This window comes from Macrobrachium nipponense, chromosome 23 (assembly GCF_015104395.2).
Source record: "Macrobrachium nipponense isolate FS-2020 chromosome 23, ASM1510439v2, whole genome shotgun sequence".
Taxonomy (NCBI): Eukaryota; Metazoa; Arthropoda; class Malacostraca; order Decapoda; family Palaemonidae; genus Macrobrachium; species Macrobrachium nipponense.
Genome location: NC_061090.1, coordinates 80,986,257 through 81,008,097, shown reverse-complemented (window position 1 = coordinate 81,008,097; position 21,841 = coordinate 80,986,257). Strand labels below are relative to the sequence as shown.

At 50.9% G+C, this 21,841-nt stretch overlaps 1 protein-coding gene across 7 annotated transcripts in view; it reads left to right on the top strand.

The window, feature by feature from the left end:
• The first annotated feature begins 257 nt into the window (after positions 1–257).
• The window catches only part of LOC135202024 (protein ELYS-like), a 241,020-nt gene continuing 219,436 nt past the window's right edge, over positions 258–21,841 (top strand). For all 7 annotated transcript variants that reach the window (XM_064231315.1, XM_064231323.1, XM_064231317.1 and 4 more), the window contains exon 1: positions 258–385. The gene's annotated coding sequence lies outside the window, so the exon portion shown is untranslated. The remainder of the gene's footprint in view (positions 386–21,841) is intronic.

Sequence of the window (21,841 nt, the reverse complement as noted above, 5' to 3'; positions counted from 1 at the left end):
GACGTCATTGAAAGCGTCTAAGAAAGCCCAACCAAAATGCGACAGATCGCTTTATGTGACTTTGTTACTAGAGTGTGGTTAGAATTATATGATTACTAATCATATGATTCAATAATAATTATATAATATTTTGAGTTTTATCAGTAAAACTAGAAATACAATAGCCGTCATTAAATAGAAAAAAGCTCTTAACGATCACCTGCAGGAAGTCGAAGTCAAAGCTGGATGACATTCGAAATCCGTTGAACTCGAACGAGTTCGTGATTGGTTCAATTCTGTTTTCATCATGGCGGTTTGTTATTCCGCGTGATATGACGTTTAAATCGCCACTCGCTTGATATTTCTTCTATGCAGCGCAACTGAAAAGCCAACAAAAATTCACCAAGTAAGTCCTGTGCATTTAGATTAACCCTGATGAATTTTTGTTAAAGACTAAATTCCAGCTGATTAGGTAAAAGAGGACCCTGTGAAAGTAGACTGGGAGCTGTCCTAGTACCCTAAGGTAATACCTAGTATTTACTAGGTTTACGGAGGACGAGAGACCGAAAAGAGGCAATGCCAAAAAATGCCGATTATTTTTATGTAGCCAATAGTCAGAGGAAGCCTACAATTACCTTATCTCATCCCAGGGTAAGGCCTACAACCGTTCGGCCGATGGGTTCGTTCATAGGCTAGACCCAGGGTAAACAACCGCATGGACTGCTCAAACTCATCGACGGTCCACGGCTGGAACACCCTCGCAAAAAAAATGTACTTATAACACGTTCTTGTCGGTGAGAAACGGAGCTAAAGACCTCTACTCTCCTTTCGAAGTAAGTATTTTCTCCAAAGTGAGAAATTAGGGTAGAACACCACGGCAGGCCAACCCTCATCACGGTGGACGGGTCTTATTCACTCGATATTTAATTGGTGAAACATGAATACAATTGCAACTCTAAGCATACCATTTAAAAGACTGAAGTTTCGTCAACATAATGTGATATATGAAAGCCCCATACGAACTAAAATGAGCATGTGAGCTCTTCGTAAAAATAGTTTCGAGGCAGTTTTTGAAATCCAATATGGCGGCTACGTTTTTCATGGACGGTTCTCATCAGTGACGGCCACCACCATCTTTCCCCAGCCTTCCCAGCACTCATTTGAACAATGTTAGCGTATGTATGTAACGTTTATTGATCTTACTCAAGATTGCAGTTGTAATCAGCACAATAAAACAATTTTTCATGTTTGCCTATATTAGTGAAAGTATGAAACTTGTTATTCCCGGGGTTATGGTTGGAACTGAATTCATTCTTACCTTGTAATCGGCGGTTTTTATCCTTACTGCCATCACAACTGAAACTCCACAGTGCTTATTTGATTGTTATTATACATTTTAGTGGGCTCCCGGTTCACTCCACATTGCACTTTAAACCCGTTGCTGTTCCTGGTTTCTAAGCGCGCGCGCCATAAACACAATTTCGAACAGCAGACGACGACAGACGACGAAACTGCAAAGTTTTATTCCCTAAACTGTTTACTTTACTCGTTATTTAGTTTAAATTTACTTTGTTATTTAAAAATTTTGTTTGTTCATGCAACTTACCTGTCAGATATATATATAGCTGTAATTCCGACACCGACAGAATTTAAAACTTACGACACACGTAGTGGGAGTCAGGTGGTTAGTACCCATTCCCGCCGCTGGGAGGCGGGTATCAGGAATCATTCCCATTTTCTATTTCATAATTTTTTCTGTCGCCGGTGTTGTGAACATGCGTTTACAGCACCTCCGTCTGGATTAAGGAAACTTATTGCTACTTGAGTATCCCTTTTGGTTCTTTTTTTTGGATTAATTGATTGGATCGGTGGCTAGGCACACGTTATTAGTGGATTGATTTGATTTTGGTTTGGACTTTTCTTGGAATAATATGTCAGGGTCTAGTACAGCTAGCGCTAGGTTCTGCTCTAGAACTGATTGTAGAGGTAGGCTACTGAAAGCTTCAGTAGACCCACATACGGTATGTAAGAGTTGCAGGGAGCATGAATGTGTGTATGGAAACCTTGCCGTTGCAAGGAGTGCGAAAGACTAACAGATTCTGAGTGGAAGGCGTATGAGACCTATCTTAGGAAACTTGAAAAGGATAGGTTAAGGAGGTCTTCCTCCAGGAGTGTTTCAGGTGTTCAAGATATTAATGTTTCTCCTGTTAACCCTCCTTCTGTTAATGCTCCTAACCCTGTAGTTTTGCCTCCGGGCCCTGAAACAGTGTCTGTAGAGAGTAATACTTTATCCTTAATATTGGCGTGATTCGTAATCTAGAATCAAAAGTGTTGGCTCTTGAGAGCAAAGTGACGTGCAAAAGTGCAGTGATACCCTTGTGTAGTGGAGGGTGCGTCAGATCGGCCTCGTTTTCGCCTCTAGGCCTGGACCTCTGCTTGACTCCCAGGACCTGGGGAGGGAGCATGTCGAAAGCCGAAGGAGGGTTACAAGGAACCCCCACCGATCTGACGTGCCTTCGGCAGTTACTGATGAAAATCCCCAGACTGCCAGGGAGCGTGCGCGTGCACGCCTCCTCAAGGAGTGTTTTTCGTCATCGGAGGCTTCATCCCACGTAAAGGTGGAGTTCTCAAGGTGCTTCACGTCCGCTGAAAAGGACGGCGCGTAATGTTGACGCTTCACGTCCTAGTTCGCCGCTTTTGCGATCTTCGCCTGACAGTGCGTTCGCTGCTTTTCCGCCGCAGAAAAGGCGTTTAGAGAGTCTTCGGACTTGGATTCAGTTAGCTCGTTTAGTGAGCGATACGGTCGCTCCAGAGCTCGGGAAGAGGCCGTACCTGGGAGGAGGAGGGGGGCGTCCCCTCGCCGCTCTCCTGCTCACAGGATCAGTCCCTCCCCAGAGCAGGAAGATTCGCCTAACAAGAGAATGATTCAGTCACTGCAGCAGCAACTTCAGGACGCTCTTGCTGCTAGAGAGGCTCTTCCGCGTCGTAGGAAGGATGAGAAGCTTCCTGTGAAGAAGTCAAGACCCGCTCTTTCTCCCTCGCTCGCCTCTCTCTTCGTTCGAGTCTCCCTCTAGAGTTCGTTCTGCTCCCCAGCAGCTCTCTAGAGGAGGTGAGAAGTTCGCTTCTCGCTCTCAGGATGATATATCTCCCGCTCGCAAGTCTTCGCATGTTCGCAAGCGAGTGATCGACGCTCGAGCGCGCTTCTGTGCAAGTGGAGCGCCGCTTCAGGTGCCGCCAGACGCGCACCTGTTTTTGTGGATAAAAACGGTGCCACCAGTTGGAGCGGCAGCGCTCGCTGACGGACGCTCGGCGCGCACAGTGGAAGCCAAGCGTGCACTAGTGGGACGCTGTGCGCCGCCAGTGGACGCCCAAGCGTGTGTTGGTAGAAGTCGAGCGCGCACTGTCGGCGCCAAACGTGCGGATTCGGACGCCAAGCGCGCGCTGGTAGACACCAGTCCCTCACCGATGCAAGTTCAGGTAGGTGGATGAAGGAACCCTTCATGGTCGTCAGTTTTCTTCAGAGTTTTCCTCCTACTTCTCCAGTTTCTGAGGAAGGAGTTAGCGACGATTTAGTAGAAGCAGAGGAAGAACAACAAACCGCTACGGTCTCATCGGACTATAAAGTTTGATGCGTCTGCTACAGTCGGAGTTCGGGAGAAACTTTTCAACCGGAAGCCCCTCGTACTCCTCCTCTCAATTTTCTTCTTTTAAGCAACGAGGCATCGGGGTTCATTAAAATGAAGAAGTCGCTTTCCACTGGAGCAAGCGTTCCGGAAAGTCAATGAATGGATGGCGAAGAGGAAAGCGTCAGGAAATCCTCTTTAGCTTTACCGCCTTCAAGACTCTGCGGTAAAGGAGGCATGTGGTACGAGACAGGAGAGGGACATAGGCGTTAAACTACCAGCCTCTGCTCAAGGTGACTTTGGGAGCATCGTAGACGCCTCCAGAAGAGCCCTTCTGTCTTCATCAAAAGTCACTGACCCATAACGAGTTCGACTTTACACTAAAAGGCCTCTTCAGGACTCTAGAGGTCTTCAACTTTCTTGACTGGTGTCTTGGAGTTTTAGATGCAAGGTCAAGGAGTTCTGATACTATTAGTCTGGGGAGCTGTCCAGCGTACTTTCTTGTATGGGACAAGGCCGTCAGGGATGGTTCTGAGGAGTTGGCTACGCACTTTAGCTCGGGGATTCTTAAGAAGAAGAGCGCTCTTTTTGTACTTCACGGCCAAATCCGTCTCTCCAACGCAAAAGGCGGACTTGCTCTTCGCTCCTTTCTCAGACCATCTCTTTCCCCAGGCTATGGTTAAGGACATAGCTTCAAGCCTTCAGGAAAAGGCAACGCAAGATCTTCTGGCTCAGTCTTCTAGAAGGCCAGCAGCTGCTTCATCTTCTGGGCTTGTTTGCCAGAAATGGAGCTTCGTGCCAAGAAACGAAGCCCTTTCGTTGGACTTTCCTCGAAAGCAGCCTCCCGAGGAAGAGGCTCTTCCAGAGGAAAAACCCCTGCTCCGTCAAAGAGTAGGAAGTGAGTCGGAAGTCCTTCAGACGCCGGTAGGAGCCAGGCTTCTTCGATTCGCGAAAGCCTGGGAAGAGAGAGATGCCGACCCTTGGTCGCTGGATGTCGTGAGGAAAGGGTACAGGATCCCGTTCTTGAAGTCACCCCCCGCTATCCTCAACACCAAAGGAGGTTTGTCTCCCTCTTATCGAGGAGAGAAGCAGAAAGTGCTTTTCGATCTGCTGGAACAAATGATCGAGAAGCAAGCGGTGGAACAGGTCTTCGACCGGGAATCAACGCCAGGGTTTTACAACCGCCTGTTTCCTGGTGCCGAAACATTCGGGGGGGTGGCGACCCGTCCTCGATGTCAGCAGCCTAAACTCTCTTCGTGATAAAGAAGAAATTCAAGATGGAGACGACTCAATCGGTGCTGTCAGCTTTGAGACCGGGGGATTGGATGGTCTCACTAGACCTCCAAGACGCGTATTTTCATGTCCCCATCCATCCCCAATCAAGGAAATACCTGCGATTTGTCCTGAAGGGGAAGGTATTCCAATTCAGGGCACTTTGCTTCGGTCTGACCACAGCGCCGATGGTTTTCACCATTCTCATGAAGAACGTGGCAAGGCTGCTTCATTTGGAGAATATACGGATCTCTCTCTACCTAGACGACTGGCTTATTCGAGCTTCATCGCGGGAAAACGGTGTCTGGAGGACCTGCACACGACCATGACGTTAGCAAAGTCCCTGGGGCTTCTGGTAAACCTCGAAAAGTCGCATTTGACTCCGTCTCAATCTTTAGTCTATCTGGGGACTCAGATGGACTCAGTGGCTTTTCGGGCTTTTCCGTCCCAGGGGCGACAACTTCAATGCCTGGAGAAAGTGGCGACTTTTCTGGGGAAGGAAACATGCTCGGTGAGGGAATGGATGAGTTTGCTGGGGACCATTTCCTCACTGGAGAAGTGTTTGTTTCTCTGGGAAGGCTCCACCTCAGACCTCTTCAATTTCTTCCTAGCCAACAGTTGGAAGAACAAGCAAGATCTGGAGGCGATCTTGTGTTTAACGAGAGAGGTGAAGGATCACCTAAGTTGGTGGTCAGATCCTCGGAAGCTCGCAGAGGGCTCTCCCTCAAACTTCGGAACCCCGACCTAGTGTTGTTTTTCCGACGCGTCGTCCACGGGTTGGGGAGCAACACTAGGAGGGAAAGAAGTGTCGGGCACCTGGAGAGGGGAACAGGTGTCCTGGCACATCAATCTGAAAGAGCTGTCAGCCATTTATCTGGCTCTCAGGTTTTTTTCCAGGGAAGAAGTATCCGCAAAGTAGTTCAGATCATTCGACAAACACCACAAGCGCTGGCATACCTAAGAAATCAAGGGGGAAACTCACTCGCCTTCTCTGTTTGCCATCGCAAAGGAACTCCTTTTGTGGGCAAAAGCGCAAGAAGTCACGATCCTGACAAGGTTCGTGTCAGGAGTACAGAATGTTCGGGCGGACCTTCTCAGTCGGCGAGGACAGCTGTTGCCGACAGAGTGGACCCTTCACTAAGAGGTTTGCCCAGTCGCTGTGGAACCTGTGGGGCTGTCCACAGGTGGATGTCTTCGCAACGTCCAGGACGAGAAGACTTCAACTCTATTGCTCCCCAGTTCTGACCCGGGAGCAGTCGCAGTAGACGCCCTACTTTGGAGTTGGTCGGCCTAGACATATACGCTTTTGCCCCGCTCAAGATCCTCGGGGTGTTGATGAGGAAGTTTGCGGCATCGGAAGGAGCGAGGATGACACTCATCGCCCCCTTCTGGCCGGCAGCCGACTGGTTCACAGAGGTGATGTCCTTCCTGGTAGACTTTCCGAGGACTCTACCCTTAAGTAAAGATCTACTCAGACAGCCCCACTTCGAGAGGTACCACAAAAACCTCCCCGCTCTGAGTCTGACTGCGTTCAGACTATCAAGAAGTTGGCCAGAGCGAGGGGTTTTTCAAGACCTGTGGCGAAGGCGATTGCCACCGCAAGGAGGCCCTCCTCGATCGCTATGTACCAATCGAAGTGGGCTGTCTTCAGATCCTGGTGCAGGAGAAGGGCATTTCCTTCCTCCACCACAACCTCTGTGAGCCAGATAGCTGACTTCCTTCTTCATCTGAGAGAAGAAGTGAAGTTGGCTGTTCCAACTATTAAAGGCTACAGGAGCGTGCTTTCTGTAGTCTTTAGACACAGAGGACTCGATTTGTCTAAAATAATAAAGGACATTCATGATCTCATTAGATCGTTCGAGACTAGGAAGGTAGTCCAGCCTAAAGTACCCTCGTGGAACTTGGATGTGGTACTCAAATACTTGATGTCGAGTAACTTCGAACCGCTTCAGTCAGTTTCTATCAGGAATCTGACGAAGAAAACGATCTTCCTAACCGCGTCTGGCGACGGCGAAGGAGGGTTAGCGAAATTCAGGCCATTAGCAAGCAGATTGGCTTTTCAGAAAGTATTGCTGTTGGTGTTGTTCTTTAAGTCCCATGTTCTTAGCAAAGAACGAGAATCCTTCCAACCCGTGGCCGAGGTCCTTTGAAATCAAAGGGTTGTCAGATATAGTTGGAAACGAACGTGAGAGATTCCTGTGTCCTGTCAGGGCTCTAAAGTCTATCTGCAGAGAACTAAAGCTTGCAGATGGTTCATCGGACAATTTGTGGTGTTCAGTGAGGAAACCTGATCTTCCTATGTCGAAAAACGCACTGGCGTTCTTCATCAGGAATACGATTCAAGAAGCGCATAATAAGTGTAGTGACAGTGATTTTAAAGCTTCTGAAAGTAAAAGCTCACGAGGTGAGAGCTATTGCTACTTCGGTAGCCTTTCACAAAAAATATGGCTCTCAAAGATATTTTGAATGCCACATTTTGGAGAAGCAATTCGGTGTTCGCTTCACACTACCTGCGGGAGGTGAAAGTGACATACGAAAATTGCTTCTCCCTCGGACCATACATTGCTGCAGACACGTGGGGGTTTTTGGGGGCAGGAGGTAACACTCATCCTATCCTTTAGGGATTAGGGGGGTTTTTAATTTGTGTTTATGGTTGTGGGGTGACCGCCTGGGGCGGGTCTCCCTTCCATTAGCTTAGTTAAGTGGGATACCTTTGGTAAACTAAGCCAGGTGGTGGTATTTTTGTCTCGTTGCCCTCATTAGTATGGTCCATGGTCTAGTCACGTCGTGGTCTCGCCCCTGTTGACAGATCATCTGGAGTGCACCAGCTTCATAGGTCTCTACCTTGCTGGCAACTCTAGTAGCACAAGCAGACTTACGTGGCAGTAATCACGAAGCCAGCTATGCTAACAGGTAAGGAATCAAGATATCAATTATCTGCACATATGTGTTTCCTAAATCCTCTATTCTGTCTCTCCCACCACCAAAGGTGGGATTCAGCTATATATATATCTGACAGGTAAGTTGCATGAACAAAATGATATTGTAATGATACAATTAAGTTTGTTCATACTTACCTGGCAGATATATATAATTAAGTACCCGCCCACCTCCCCTCAGGAGACAGTGGAAATAAAAATTATGAATAGAAAATGGGAATGATTCCTGATACCCGCCTCCCAGTGGCGGGAATGGGTACTAACCACCTGACTCCCACTACGTGTGTCGTAAGTTTTAAATTCTGTCGGTGTCGGAAATTATCAGCTATATATATATCTGCCAGGTAAGTATGAACAAACTTAATTGTATCATTACAATATCATATTTGATTCATGTATATTATCCCTTTTTTGCAACCAAATTACCCCGAAAAATTACAGATATTTCTAAAGTAGATAAAATCAAATGTTTCTAACGTTTTCGTACATCTGGCTGCCGAAAACCATAGAGGAACGAATACGGAAAAGTGCAGAGGAACGACTACTTTTTTTTTTTTTTTTTTGCTTTTTTGTTTTTGCTAGCACTTCTCATTGATTTCAGTCTTTATTAGTATTTTGAATTTCTTTAATAATCATATGCCAGAAATAAATGTAACCTTTAATGTTTGCATGCTAAGAATGGCAAAATCATCGTTGCCACATTAGTGGAGGCTTCACACATACGCCGTTCCATTATCATCCTGTTATGCGTCCGCCCCTGATGAGCTCGCTGCTAACGTACCGTCACGCTTTTTTTGTAATCAGCGATCATAGCACTGATGATAGTTTTTCAAAGTTAATATTGATTTTTATGCTTGTTATTCATACTGTAATTAACTGTAGGAAATTCTCTCTCTCTCTCTCTCTCTCTCTCTCTCTCTCTCTCTCTCTCTCTCTCTCTCTCTCTCGGAGTCCAGTCACTCGGCAAAGAAAAGTCATCTTCACTCCCGCAATTGGAAGAAAAGTTTGTTTGTTCCGACACGGCATACAAACCTTCGGTCCTTTTACAATAGGAAGGTACTAGCGGCAGCTGGATAGGTCGTAAGCTTTCGAACAAGGGGTTTTTCGTTTGGTAGTTTAACTGCTTGTCCGACAGGCGCGCGAGCGCGCTGGGAGGTAAACAAATCACTTTTGCTTTCGGCCTCACAGCGAGTAGTAGACGTGTGTGTTCGACGCTCTCTGCCCGCTTCTCGTCGTTTGCTTTCCTTGAGTATATGGTTGTGTTTGTGTATGAAAGAATCATTGTAAGTACAATCATTTCTCTTTATTCATTTAATTGTGATTTATTGGTCAATCATGGAATCTCCTCGCCTCGCTACCCCACGGAGACTATGCCCGGGTACCGAAGGGCGTAAATGCGGAAAGTTCCGCTCATTCCCGGAAATTGACCCACATATTTTGTGCGCTCGGTGTCGGGGGCGCGAATGCACCCGAGCCGAGCCCTGTGAAGTTGTGTAATTAATTGGTCGGAGGCGCAGTGGACTTTGTATGAGGGCAGGAAGAAGCGAAGGCCTGCAAAGGAGTCGTCGGAAAGCTCTCCCGCGACTCCTTTGTTACGGACACTTCGTCTTCTTTCCTGCCGCCCGCTCAGCTCCCACGTTTGGCGCCTTCCCCTTTCGGGGGGGGGTGGGGGTTTCTAGGTCCTTCTCCTCACCCGACTTGTCGAGTGTGGAGGAGGGCGCTAGATACCCTGACGTCGAGTTGTACTCTGGGTCCTCTATCCGTTCGTCTTCGCGCAGAGCGGGTGGAGGATCCTGCTAATCACCCGACTTTTGCTTCCTCAGGTGCGGTTGCCGCGAAGGACGACCTCGGAACAGGTGTGGGCATCGTTGGGGCTGCAGGGCGTGCCGAGTGTCCAGGGGCTGCTCTAACCATCTCGCTGGCTCCGTGGCGGTCACGCATGCGACGGTTACGACACCACCACGACCCTTACAACACCTGGCTATGCTTCACCTCCTCACCTGGTGTACACCCCGCACGCGGTCTCTGTAACACCAACTACATCGGTGCAGGGGCCAGTCGCCGTACCACGGGGGAGTGTGATGCCGCCACCTGGGTTTGCCGTGCTGCCGCGACCGGACTTCGTGTGCCCGAAGAGCTCGCCCCTGGACCTCCCACCAGTACCAAGGATGTCTGTGCCGCTGGTCCGTCCAACTGGACCGCCTGCACAGCCTGCCGTACCTGCCGTACCTGCCCAGCCTCTGTTCACGGACATGACGTTGATGACCACTGCTGCCGTTCCTGTACCTGCTCTTGCCGTCTCTACTGCTGTTCCTGTGATGCCTGCACCTGCTGACGTTGTTCCTGTTTCTGGCTCCGCTGCTCCCGATGCTGATCTGTTCGGACAGGTGCGTCCGGGCCCTGTTGCTTCGGCAACAACAGCCCCGGCTCCGCTCTGGATGACAGATCTGACATCGGTCCTGAGGAGGTTGACGAAGAAGAAGAAGAAGAGGAGGAAGGTGTCGTCGTCGTCTTCATCGTCTTCTTCGTCGTCGTCAGCCGCCTCTTCCCCTTCTTCTTCTAAGGCTCCCCCGCCTAAGAATTAAGAAGAAGGTCGCCTCCCCCACCCCCCCCAAGAAGTCTCCTTCGGGAACTTCTAAGGGCCCGTCTCGCTCTGGTGAGACGGGGGGTTCTTCCGCTGGTCACCCTGCTCCTTCGGGGGCAGGACCCGTCTCTTCTTCCGCAGGAAGAAGACTACGGGGACCAGAGGAGTGCCGGCTAACACCGGCACTTCCTCACTGCTGTAGTGGTTCGACCACGGCAGCAGGATCCGTCTCGGCCTCTCGTTCGCGAGAGGTACCGAGTGTACGGTCGCCTAACAGCGACCGTGCAGCTAGGAACCAGACCTCTGAGCCAGCTGAGCGTCAGGTTCACGGCACGGAGCGGAAGACTGGTGACAGCCGCTCACGCGACTCTCACCAGACCAGCTCTCGCTCTCGCGGCGAGCAGCTGGCCACCTGGGCGGACGTGCGGTCCCACCTGACCGGCCACGGGCTGAGGCTGGGAAGAGGTCCCCCCGTTCGCCGGCACCAGCCACGGCTGGTACCAGCGACGTGACGCGCCATGAGGATACGCACCGGTCTCACCGTGACAGTGGAGCTCGCCGGTCGCCTGACCGTCACTCTCACAGAGAGCGATCGTGTACGGCGACCAGCACCAGCTCCTCTGACACTGAGACGGGGCGCCGCTGTTCTCGGTCCAGCCGTTCTCCACAGCGAGACGGCTCGACTAGGTCTGCAGCTCGATCGCCACCGCGGGTTGACGATCGCCTGCAGTCTTCCGGCAAGCCCACTGGTTCTACCAGCGAGCGAGGGAGGGAGCGTCAGGTCTGCCTCTCCCATACCTTCAACCTCCTCGGGTTACTCCGGGAGGGGCGAGGTATTGAGGAGTGATCGTGAGGGGTGCGCCCCTCAGGATCCCACCACGTCGTCATACGTACCAGGCACGGTTCTCGGACCAGCCAGGTCGTACGCACAGGTGGTTGGAGGAGACCGAGAGGGGTCTGTCGCTGTTCCTCCCCTCGAGGGAGGAGGGTCTCGGGAGATGCTCCTGTTTGAGGGACTGGATGGTCCTACTCCGCAGGAACGCAGTCCACTCCTGAGATCCAGAGGAACTTTGCCGAGGTTATTGCGCTGATTCGTCAGCACAATAAACTCGCGGAAGGATCGCCGCTCCCACCATCCGAGCCCACGTCCCGGCTCGAGTCGTTCTGGCTCCCCCCCCTTTTTCTTCCCCCTGGGGCCCGAAGAGGGAACCCAGACCGACTGGTGGGGTTTGCCGCTTTCCGAGCTTGCAGACTCAGTGCTGGACCAGGTAGAATCGCTTGTCTCCGGACAAGACGGTTCTCTCAAGTCTGGCAGGTCGAGCAAGCTGCTTCCACCTCCTCTGCTGCGACAGCGGCGTTTTTACGTGCCATCCGAGGACCCACGATTGCCGCCCAAACAGGTGAACCCGGAGTTAGCCAGGCTGACTCCGGGTGTGTGTCTGCAGCAGCTCCTGTCCGAGAACCTATGGTTCTCGCAGCAAGAGGCACTCGGCCTGGAATCTACTGCCATGGCAGCTTTCCAGGCCGTCTCCTGGCTAGATCGTGGTCCCTCACAGTACTCTAAGGTCGCAGCCAACTCCGGGGAATTTCTCCCGAGGATGACTCGGCCTTTAGGAGAATTTGCCAGTCTGGAGGAAGAGCCATCTCCTTCCTTGCCCACCAGACGGTGAACCTGTGGGCCAACCTGGTTCTCCGACGAAGGGACGCTGTCCTTACTCGGGGTTTGGTTTCCACGGGCCGGACCGGGCGTGAAGCGGCGTTGGGACTTCGCAACGGACCTTTACGGAGTTCCACATCTCTCTTCCCAGGAGAGATGGTGGACGCTGCCGTGGACAGACGGCGCACTGACGACAGTGACCGTCTGGTTCACCAGCAGTCCTCGAAGGCTTCTGGGCAGCCTCGGAACTGCGGCCAAGTCTAAGAGCTCGGCTAGCGCTTCCTCGGTGGCTAAGACGGTAGCTGCGTCGAAGCCCGGGGAAAAGACTCTGTCTTCGTCGACTTCTACCAAGGGGAGCCGTAACCAGCCCTCCTCCCAGCCCTCCTCCTCCCGTGGAGGCTCTGGGAAGAAGGTCGAAGAAAGGGGGGAAACGCTAGGGACGGCGTCTTCCCCCTCACCTGCTGCCGGAAGTGGGGGGGTGCCTGGCCAGCCATTGGGCAACTTGGCAGCGCTACGGCGCCGAGACCTGGATTGTAGATGTCCTTCGGGAGGGATATCTATTACCCTTCGAATCTCGGCCACCCCTCACCTCCAACGGTCCAACAGCAGTCGTACGTTCCAGGGTCATCGAAGGACGTAGCATTGAGACAGGAGATCAAGACCATGCTGAGCAAGAGAGCTGTAGAAATCGTCACGGATCAGTCACCGGGCTTTTACAGTCGACTCTTCCTGGTGGAAAAGTCTACGGGAGGCTGGCGCCCGGTGATAGATCTCTCTCCTCTGAACCGGTTTGTTCGCCAGACCCGGTTCACGATGGAGACGCACGTTCAGTGCTCGTCTCCATCAGGGAGAACGATTTCATGCTTTCAGTGGACTTGAAGGATGCGTATTTCCAAATACCCATTCATCAGTCCTCCAGAAAGTACCTCCGCTTCATCCTCGACGGGACGGTGTGTACCAGTTCAGGGCACTTTGCTTCGGTCTCTCAACCGCCCCACAGGTGTTCACGCGAGTGTTTCACTCTGGTGTCTGCTTGGGCCCATTCGCACGGGATACGTCTGATGAGGTATCTCGATGATTGGTTAGTCCTGGCGAGCTCCCGCTCGCAGTTGCTACAGGACAGGGATCGACTGCTCGAGTTCTGTCGCGATCTGGGGATCTTTGTGAACTTTGAAAAGTCCGATCTCGAGCCCAAGCAGAGGATGAAGTACCTGGGTATGGCTGATCGACACGGTAGCAGGGCGAGTCTTCCCCGCAGACTCGCGGATCAGCAGATTCAGGGAGGCCAGCCAACCAGTTCCTGTCTCGGACAGGAACAGGTAGCTCAGCGATGGCAAGTCGTGATCGGACACCTGTCGTCACTCGAGGAAGTTAGTCCTCACGGGCGTCTCACCTGCGGTCTCTTCAGTGGAGACTAAAGGAGAGTTGGTCCACAGGCGACGGAATCCCCAAGCTTTCCAGTGTCACTGACAACCGGAGGTGAGGCAGGACCTAGCCTGGTGGCTGGACGACAGGAACCTCTTAAGGGGAGTGCCTCTGCGCACTCCCCCCCCGGACATGCAGCTGTCTCAGACGCATCGACCGAGGGATGGTGCGCACACCTGGAGGAGTTGCTGACTTCAGGAGTGTGGGACGAGAACGACAAGCACCTTCACATCAATGTACTGGAACTCAAGGCAGCGTTCCTCGCCCTCCAAGAGTTCCAGGACCGCTTGATGGGACACTCAGTGGTGTTGATGTGCGACAACACCACGGTAGTGGCCTACGTCAACAAACAGGGGGGCCTAGTGTCTCTCCCGTTGTACCAGTTGACTCGGCAGGTGCACGAGTGGGTCCGAGGCACACTCAATAGAGCTGTCGGCACGCTACATTCCAGGGAAGAGGAATGTAGTAGCAGACACGCTCAGCCGTCGGGATCAGGTGATAGGGACCGAATGGTCTCTACACCAGGAGCGTGGCGGAAAGGCTCTTCGACCTGTGGGGGCGACCAGTCGTGGATCTGTTCGCCACCCGGCACAACAGGAAGCTCCAGGTGTTCTTCTCGGCCGTGCCGGACCCATGGGCAGCTGCAGAGGACGCTCTTCAACACCCGTGGGACAACCTCTTCGTCTATGCCTTTCCCCCGTTCAGCCTGATTCGCAAGGTGATCAGTCGAGCACTGGTCACCCCGAATCTCAGAATGATCCTGGTGGCTCCCAAATGGCCACAGGCCATTTGGTATCCGGACCTGCTGGCTCTTCTCGCAGGAGAACGAGAGAGATTCCCCCTTGGCACAACCTTCTAGCCCAGCCACACGTCGAGCGGTACCACCGAGCAGTCCAGTCCCTACGTCTTCACGGCTGGCTGTTATCCACCATCTCTTGCGAACGAGAGGCTTTTCTCGTAGCGCAGCAACAGAGATGGCTGGAAACGTCCGTCAGTCCTCTGCAGCTGTGTACCAGGGGAAGTGGGCCGTCTTCTGTGGCTGGTGTCGTAGACGGGGTCTATCTCCTCTCAGAGCCACTCTTCAGCAGGTAGCGGATTTCCTCGTTTTTCTTCGCCGAGAGAACTCCTCTCAGTCCCCACAGTCAAAGGATACAGAGCCGCCTTGGCGCTCGTCCTGAAACTGAGGGGATTGGACATCTCGAACTCGTTCGAGATCTCCTTGCTTATGAGGAGCTTCGAAAGGTCTTGCCCACCAGGGAACTCAGGCCCCCTGCGTGGGATGTGACTCTCGTCCTTAGGAGTTTGACTCGAACGCCGTTCGAGCCACTCGAGAGTCGTCAGACAGGGATCTGACCCTCAGACCCTCTTCTTGCTGGCCCTGGCATCGGCGAAGAGAGTAGGGGAACTTCATGGTCTTTCCTATGATGTACGCATTCCAGGGATGGGGATCTGTGACGCTCGATTTCGTCCCGAACTTCGTTGCGAAGACTCAGAAACCGTCGATCCCTGACGACAGGTTCGAGTCCTTCACGATTCCCTCCCTAATAGGACTCACCGATAATGATGCGGATGAGATGCTGCTTTGTCCTGTGAGGGCGCTACGGCGCTATCTGAAGAAGACTCGACACCTCAGGCCTGAGTGTCGACGCCTCTTCGTTAGCACCGGGGTAACCAAGAAAGAAGTATCCAAGAACACTCTTTCATTCTGGCTGCGTGAGGTCATCATGGAGGGCGTATGAGGCTGATGGTAGTGACGACATCCGTACGTCCCGTCCGAGAGCTCACGAAGTCAGAAGTATTGGCCCCTCGTTGGCGGTTTCGTAAGAATTCTTCTCCGTGGCGCAGGTCCTGAAGGCAGGTGTCTGGTCTAACCAGACTACCTTTACGTCCTTCTACCTTCGGGATATTGCCACAGGTTCCTTGGATACCTTTTCCTTGGGACCGTGGTGGCTGCTCAACAAAGTTGTGTAGCTAACCCAGACCCTCGCAGGCTGAAACAGCATCGAGTCTGGTGTGACTGTGTGGATGGATGTGTGAATGAGTGAGTGACTGGCTCCCTCTTCCCGTCTTTTCCTTCCTCCTCTACCTGTGGGCAGAGGGCCACGGTCGTCACTACGCTGGATGAGGACGAGATGCAGGTGAGCTATATGACAGAGCCCCATCCTATCCCTTTCACTAGGGATAGGAGCAGAATATCCACCACTTCCTCCTACAAGGGGGGGGAAGTGGATGCCTACAAGAGTCAAACCCATGACTTTATATTTGCTCCTGTACAGGAACAAGTTCTTACATTGCTGGTACGAAGAGATACGCTTGCCTCTCTCTTAGTACTCGGTCCAGAGGTCTGACCATTGATCCTGCGGTGCACACCCCGATCAATCGGACAGAGGCTTGGATCCCTCCCTCGCTCTTACGACCAGGGAGGCTTCCAAGGTTGGGCGAACACCAGTCTGTTCACAAAAGACTCAGATTCCTCCCACCAAGAAGTGAGTCTTCCTATTGTAAAAGGACCGAAGTTTGTATGCCGTGTCGGAACAAATGACAATTTGTCCAAAAGTTGCATTTTTCCTAAACTATACAAACCTGAGGTCCTTTTACACATAGTCCCACCTCATGCCACCCCTCACTCTGCAGTTTTTGCTTGGGCCAAAAGCAAAAGTGATTTGTTTACCTCCCAGTCGCGCGCGCGCGCCTGTCGGACAAGCAGTTAACTACCGAACCCCTTGTTCGAAAGCTTACGACCTATCCAGCTGCCGCTAGTACCTTCCTATTGTAAAAGGACCTCAGGTTTGTATAGTTAGGAAAAATGCAATTTTGGACAAATTGTCATATCATCACTGGAGGATTCAGAACTAGAGCTCTCATCATCAAATAGGTTATCAATATCACACTCCTCATCTAGTATTTGATTGATCTCACCTGAAGAAATATGCCTCCTCTGGGGACATTCATTGTGAAAACGCGAAATCCAATTTGTCGTCGCGTAAACGCCCGAAGCGTATTGAAAGAAAACCAACAGGGACAGGCAGTTTTCTAGCATAAGCGACCACCAGGAAAGAGTTGCCAGGCTGGAAATAAGTTTCCCCATGTGCTGAGAGTGTTTACCAAATGATGTTCCTACTTTCTATACGAGTAAACGTATTATTACGGGGCTGACGGCTTGACAAGCACAGTTAAAGTCTTGAACGTAATATCCCGTTGAAGGCGCTACCCAGTAGATCGCGGTAAACGTACTATTACGTGGGTGACGCTTAACAGGTTATAAACTGTTTCCATGAATTCTAGTTGTCATAGTAATGCAATAATGATAAAATTGCTTTAATATTTATGTATATATACTTCCAATACATAGCCTAATTTCACCAATTTCAACGTTTTGTGCGTAGTCTTATACCCAGTTTGGAGGGTCAACACATACCGAATGGCAACAGAGAGAGAGAGAGAGAGAGAGAGAGAGAGAGAGAGAGAGAGAGAGAGAGAGAGAGAGAAAGGAAGGCGGAGGAACGAAGAAGAAAAGGGATGGCGGTGGAGGGGGGTTGGGGAGATGGTAGGTGGAGCTTTATACGCGTGTTCGTATCCATTTCTGCATAATGGAGTTTTTGTCTCTTGGTACAAGGACAAGTGTCGTTATTCTTTACGATTAGTGATTCACGATACCCTTATAAATTACGGCACTGGGTGTAATGCACTATAGCAAAATCTCGTTCTGTTAAGAGTGTTCGTTACAGAAATAGGTATTGCCCAAAAACGTGCTTGCACTGTCTCTGAAACCCATAGTAGACATGCTGCTTAGTTGTCAATCAAGTTTTTATAACCAAGTATTTTTTACAAGCTAGCTATTGAATAAATTTGTATTTGTTCCGATACGTAATACAAACCCTCGGTCCTTTAACAATAGGAAGTAGCTAGCGGCAGCTGGAACGGTCGTAAGCTTCGAACAAGGGGAGAACGGTAGTTAACTGCTTGTCCGATCGTCGCGCGGGAGGTAAACAAATCACTTTTGCTTTCGGCCGTGTGTGGATAGGACGTGCTCGTCATCGCTCTGCCCGCTTTGTCGTTTGCTTTGAGTTTGAGTATTTGCCCTCTCTTTCTGTATAATTCAGAGTGATTGTAAGTACTTTGCATTTCATACATTCAACTTACCTCAGATATATACATAGCTATAGACTCCGGTCGTTCGACAGAATTTCAAATTTCGCGGCACTCGCTACAGGTAGTCAGTGATCTACCCGCCCTGCTCTGGGTGGCAGGGCTAGGAACTATTCCCGTTTTTCTAATCATATATTCTCTCTGTCGCCGGCTGTATCAACATTGTTGTTACTTCCTCCTGACTAGAATTCGTTTTTCGCAAAGCTTTTGATCATCTCTCGCTGATATTTGGTGACGTACTTGGATCGTTGTTTGGCATTCGCTATCGTGGACTGTTTTTTGGACTTGGTTTTTGGATTTTGTGAATATGTCTGATTCTAGTGTTAGTTTCAGAGTGTGTGTGAATGAGGGCTGTAAGGTGAGGATTCCGAAAAGCTTGCGTAGATCCTACACTACGTTGTAGAGGGTGTAGAATGGTTTGAATGTTCAATGAGAATACGTGTAATGAGTGTGAGAATCTGAGTGCACAAGAGTGGAAGAATCTAACTTCTTACTTGTAGAAGTTAGAGAGAGATAGAGAGAGGAAGAAAAACCCATAGAAGTCTGCCTCTCATGATTTACTTTCTAGCTCTGTAGCTTCTTCCTATGATGATAATGACCATTCTGTTTCAGCCCGTTCACAAATGGCTAATCCTCTAGTTCGGCTTCGGAAATAGCAGAACTTAGAGCTTCCCTTCAGAAAATGCAGGAAAAGTCGCAGCATTGGAAGGTAAGGAAAAGTGAATGTGGCAGTGATATTATGTGTCCAGTGTAGTGGAGGGGGCGTCTGGTCGTCTCTGCGACGCTCCCAGGCCTAGACCTCTTCCAAGCTCCCTGGCCCGGAGGAGAAAGGAAAGTCGAAAGCCGTACGGGGGTTGTGAGAATCCCCAACGATCAGGCGTCCCTTCGGCAGAATCGATCGTATCGACTGCTAAAGACCGCTATAAGAGGGTCCTACGAGAGTGCTTTTCGTCGTCGAGTTCGCCTTCTCCGAGAAGAGGGTGGAAGGAGTCGAATCTTTCCCGTCCTTTGAAGAGGAGTATGCAAGAGCCTGCCAGGCGCCAGGCGCCTGCTGAACATGAGATCAATTCGAGTCCCGAGCGCTTCTCGGAAGGAGGAGCGCCTCGGTAGTAAGAGGGCGAGAATTACAGTCAGACTCTGGGACTGGAGGAGATCCTAGAGCGCCTTACAGACTCTCCCTCTCCTAATTCGGAAGATTCCTCAACCAAGAAAATTTGAAGAATATGCAAGAGCAATTAGCCTTGCTAGTAGGAACTCGTTATAAGGAGCCTACTCGTAAGAAGGATGATAGGCTTCCTATTAAAAGATCTAAAGAACTATCTCCTGCCAGGCGCGACGCATCCTTCAGGGGAGTTGTCGCACAGGCGGCCATCTCTGGGGGGGGCGGTGCGCTAGGCAGGCGAGAAGTAGGAAAGGAAGCTACTCCTGTCAAGAGTAGGGCGCCAACCAGAAGCCAAAAACTCGAGTAGGCGTAACCGAGCCAGGACAACATTCAAGATCTCAATCAAGCGCCAAGAGCTGGAGGAAATGAAGAAGAAGATCCTGTTAGGAGTAGAGCACTTATAGACGGAAAGCGCCTACTAAACATCAGACGGATACTCCTCCCAAGCACCAGGAGTATTCTGAACTAAATACTCCTCCCAGGACGGGGGGATTCCGAAGATTATTACTCCTTCCCAGGCGCCAGGATTATTCGGAACTTATACTCCTACCAAAACGCCAGGGAGTATTCTGAAACAAAATGGCGCCTAATAAAGGCCATAACTCCCCAAGGCCGGCCAGGAGTTTAGAAGTTATACTTCCTTCCCAGGCGCCCAGGAGTATGGGAAACTTAATACTCCTACCACGCGCCAGGAGTATTATGAACATAATGCGCCTACGAGGCGCCAGGCGCCTGCTGAAAGCCAGGAGTATTCGAGGCGCTTTGCGCCTGCCAGGCGCCAGGCGCCTGATGAAAATGCGCCTGCCAGGCGCCAGGCGCCTGATGAAAATGCGCCTGCCAGGAGGCGCCAGGCGCCTGCTGAAAGCCAGGAGTATTCGAGGCGCTTTGCGCCTGCCAGGCGCCAGGAGGATCCCAAGACGCGTACTCCTCCCAGGCGAGATACTCCTGCTGTACACCAGGCGCATTCCTCGTATGAACCTGACACTCGGAGGAAGAGAGTAAGAGAGAGTCAGTAGAAAGGAGAGAGCCTTCTCCTTCCGAGCCTCTTAACCCAGAGATGCCTCGGAGGACGAAATGAAGGAAGGATCTTCTAATTATAAAGTCCTTTCGTCCCTTCTGTTGGAGGAATATGGAGACTCTTTGACACCAGCTGCTCCCCCTTCACCACGTTCGCAGTTTTCGAGCACGAAAACACTCAAGTCTTCCTCTTTCCTTAAAATGAAGCCTGCCATTTCTATGAGGAGCGCTACAATCTCTTGACTCCTGGTTCAAGAAGAAGAAGGAGTTAGGAAGGACGGTCTTTTGTATGCCTCCCGCCAAACTTACAGGGAGGAGAGGAATTTGGTACGAAACCGGGAGAGGATATGGGATTGTCTCTGTCCGTTTCAAGCCGAATCAGATTTCTCGAGTTTGGTGGATTCGTCTAGAAGGCACGCCTTGAATGCAGCGAAGGTTACATGGGGGCTTTCGGAAACGGACCACCTCATCAAGGGTCTATTTCACACCTTAGAAGTTTTTAACTTCTTAGATTGGTCCCTTGGGGTTCTGGCCAAGAAATCTCAAGAAAATGAACAACTCGACCAGAAAACCCAAACCCCTGAATTGCATCCTAGCCCTGCATTGATAAGGCTGTTCAGGATGGATCAGCTGAGGTATGCTCGCTATATGGTGCAGGAGTTTTAAAGAAAAGAGCGGTGCACAGTGCTTTCCTCACAAAGGCCGTCTCTCATTCGCAGAGAGCCGCCTTATTGTTTGCGCCTCTCTCTGAACACCTTTTTCCCTCTGCAGTTGGTGAAGGACATCGCGCATTCTCTGACGGAAAAGGCCACCCAGGATCTCCTTAGACAATCATCAAGGAAGAGTAGGCCTGTGGCTAGTGAGGAGAAGAAAGTGCTCGCCCAGCTCAGAAACAGCCCTTTCGAGGAGGTCTTCCAACTAGACCGATCGCCAGAAGGAAGTCAACCGATAAGAGGGGCAGGTCTTCCTTCCGTGCCTTTAAGAAAGGGAAGTGAGAGTTCTGTCCTCCAGACACCCGTAGGAGCCAGGCTACAGTATTTTGCGAAAGCCTGGGAAGACTTAGGAGCCAACACTTGGACGATGTCGATTATCAAGAAGGGGTATCGCATCCCATTCAAGGACATTCCTCCCTTGACAACATCTCCGAGGGAATTGTCCCTCAGATACAGGGACCAGGATGATGACGGACCACTCTTCGTCAAATGGGTGGAACAGATGTGGGAAAAAAAGGGCAATAGAACTTGTACTGGATTGCAACTCCCCGGGGTTTTACAAACCGCTTGTTTCTTGTAACAAAAGCCTCGGGGGGGATGGAGACCGGTACTGGACGTAAGTGCGCTGAACAAATTTGTCGAACAACAGAAGTTCAGCATGGAAACGTCTGCCTCAGTCCTTGCAGCACTACGGCAAGGGGATTGGATGGTGTCCATAGAACCTTCAGGACGCATACTTCCACATCCCGATCCCACCATTCGTCGAGGAAGTACCTTCGATTTATGTTCGAAGGCAGAAATTATCAGTTCAGGGCCCTGTGTTTCGGCCTGTCCACGGCTCCTCAAGTCTTCACAGACGTGATGAAAAATGTAGCGGAGACCCTGCACTTGAAAGGGATAAATGTCTCAATGTACCTGGACGACTGGCTCATCAGAGCCAGGTCTCAAAAGCAGTGTTTGGAGGACCTGTTAATAACACTGGAGTTGACAAAGTCTTTGGGACTGATCGTGAACCTCGAGAAGTCTCAGATGATCCCCAGCCAGAACGTGGTTTATCTGGGGATTCAGATGGATTCTCGGGGTTTTCGAGCTTTTCCATCGCAAGAGAGACTAAAGAAAGGCTGTGCCACAGTATCGAACTTTCTAGGGAAAGAGCGCACTTCGGCGAGGGAATGGCTGAGCCTTCTGGGAACCCTTTCCTCGCTCGAACAGTTCTTTCTCCTAGGGAGATTACATCTTCGACGCTTCAGTTCTTCCTAAGGAAGAAGTTGGAGTTGGAAGACAGGTCAGCTATCGGATACGTTTCCAATATCGGAAGAAA